At 39.5% G+C, this 2,743-nt stretch overlaps 1 non-coding gene across 1 annotated transcript; it reads left to right on the top strand.

Moving 5' to 3' along the window:
- Positions 1 to 1,044: 1,044 nt before the first annotated feature.
- On the top strand, positions 1,045 to 1,151 carry LOC114388775. Its single transcript, XR_003661570.1, has one exon. It is a non-coding gene; the product is annotated as a small nucleolar RNA R71 (small nucleolar RNA).
- Positions 1,152 to 2,743: the final 1,592 nt, after the last annotated feature.

Raw genomic sequence — 2,743 nt, 5'->3', positions numbered from 1 at the left:
TGTTTCCAAGATCTCCTTCTCTGCCTCTTCTATTTTTTGTTGGAAATTGCTCTTGGAGGGAATGGAAGAGGGATATGCTACTTCTCTTTAGATTCACCTGCATAGAAATTGTTAGGTAACTTACTCTTTAAATTTTTGTCATCATCTTTTTCTGGAGTAGAGTAAGGATGGGCAGGTTCATTGGCGGATGAGGAAGATGCTACTAGTTGAGGTCCTTGACACTGCTTTCCCGATCTCAATGCAATGCACTCACATTTTTGGGATTCTGGACAGATTGAGAAGGTAATCTATCAGAATTCTAGGACTGTTGTTGATTTAACTGTGTAGCCAACTATCCCATCTGATTAGTTAAGCTCTGAATGGAGGCTATGGTCTCTTGTTGAAACTACATGTTTGGCATAGTCATTTGCCTCACAAGTTCTTCAAGGGAAGGTTGCGGATGTTTGCTGTTTCTAGGCTGTAGTTGTTGTTGTTGCTGGATTGGTGGAGGAACGTATGGTCTACTTGGGCCAGTAGCATTTTGAAAATAAGGTTGTTGTTGTTGCTGCTATTGTGAAGGATTCGACCATCTAAGGTTGGGATGATTCCTCCATCCGAGATTGTACCTGTTGCTGGAGGGGTCATAGTTATTCTGTTGTGGCTGATTTTGCTGCTGAGGTTGAGGAGGTCTATTGTAGATGTTTGCAGCATAAGCTTCAGGCTGTTCAATTGCTTCAGAAGGGCAAAGGTCTGTGTAGTGGTCGGTAGAGGAGCATAAACCACAGAGTCTGGCAACAGGTGCAGATTTTTTATTCATGGCCAGTTGGGTTACCAGGTTAACCAAGGCATCTAGTTTACCTTCAAGCTTCTTAGTCTCACCTGATGAATTCGTGGCTACTTCGTGCACTCCTCTAATGATAATAGCATCACTTATGGCACTAAATTGTTGGGAGTTTGAAGCCATCTTCTCAATTAAATTTCTGGCTTCAACAGGGGTCATGTCTCCATGGGCTCCACCACTGGCAACATCTATCATAAAAATATTGGAGGAGAAGCTACTCTGAAATCTGGTGGTGAGGGCAACTAGCACATAATTTTTTAAATATCTCCCAGTATTCATATAGGCTCTCTCCACTGAGTTGTCTAATGCCTGAAATATCTTTTTTGATGGTCGTGGTCCTGGAAGCAGGGAAAAATTTATCTAAGAATACTCTCTTGAGGTCATCCCAGCTCGTGATGGACCTTGGAGCAAGGTAATATAGACATTCCTTTGTCACTCCCTCTAAAGAATGAGGAAAGGCCTTCAGAAATATGTGATCCTCCTGGACATCTTGTGGTTTCATGGTGGAGCAGACAATATGGAATTCTTTCAGATGCTTGTGTGGGTCTTCACCCGCAAGGCCATGAAACTTTGGAAGCAAATGGATCAGTCCAGTTTTAAGAACATATGGGACATCCTCTCACGGTATTGGATGCACAAGCTTTTGTAGGTGAAATCAGGTGCAGCTAATTCCCTTAGAGTCCTCTCACGGGGTGGAGGGTGTGCCATGTTCTCAGAATATTCAAAATCAGAATGCTTAAAACTATAATGCTCAAAATCACCAATAACAGAATGCTCAGGATGCTCAAAAGGTACTAAATGATGTCTAACTAATCTATGAAATGTTCTATCTATCTCAGGATCAAAGGGTTGTAAGTCATATGGATTTCCTCTAGTCATACACTAAATTCAGCATGCACAATTAGTTGCCTTCTTATGCAAGTAACAGTGTAGGTTTCAACTACAACTACCATCAAATGATGTCCAAATGACTTGAAATTTTGTGAGCAACCTTATAAAATGATGAGAAGATAGCACAAAAAATTTGAAATGACAATTCGAAGTCTAACTATATAAGCTAAAAAAGATAAGTTAAGAAAAATAAGAGAATAATACTTGAAAAATAAAAAACTTTTGACAGAATCACCTTTTTTGGACGATGGAGACCTCCATCGGCCTATGGCCGGCTGCCATGGTGTAGGAAATTTTTTTCTACCCCAAATACATATATAATAATAGCGATTCTGATAACCGGAGCAAAAGTTATGGCCGTTTGAAGTTTTGACAAAAATAAAATTTGCTACTTTTTTGGAACTTTCAAATCTGACCAAACTAAGGGCTCCAGCTATTTTTCCCACAAAATATGGATCAAAAGAAGTGACCATAAAAAATACAGCAAAAAATAACAACTCTAGCTACCAAAACAAAAAATCCTAATTAATTCAGCAAGGATGGTCGCTAAAATCCGTCGCTACATGATTTCCACCACTACTCTATTTTGCCGCAAGCAAAAGTGGTCGCAAAATCCGTCGCAAAACATTATTCACAACAAAACACCCAAAATTGAATCAGGGGAAGCGCTTAACAGAAAAACTAAAATAGAACACACACTAAACAAAATACTAAGACACTAAACAACACTAACTAACACACACACAAACACAACACTAACACTAACACAAGAATTAAACACAAACACAAGAATTAAACACTAACACGACACTAGCTATTACGAATCTTTGGACACTACTCCCCGGCAACGGCGCCAAATTTGATCGAGGTCGTACCCGAATCAAATAAATATTAAAATGTAGTAACTAGGAAGTGATCCTAGGTCGTTTCCCAACGAGCAATGATAAACCAAATGTTCATAACAGATAGTAGGAAATAGTAACAAATTGGGGGGGGGGGGGTTGTTTGCTTTTGTAAATTAAACAGCGAGTA

Source organism: Glycine soja, chromosome 15 (assembly GCF_004193775.1).
Source record: "Glycine soja cultivar W05 chromosome 15, ASM419377v2, whole genome shotgun sequence".
In the NCBI taxonomy this organism is placed as follows: domain Eukaryota; kingdom Viridiplantae; phylum Streptophyta; class Magnoliopsida; order Fabales; family Fabaceae; genus Glycine; species Glycine soja.
The sequence above is the reverse complement of the archived record's forward strand: the minus strand, read 5'-3'. Positions and strand labels throughout refer to the sequence as shown.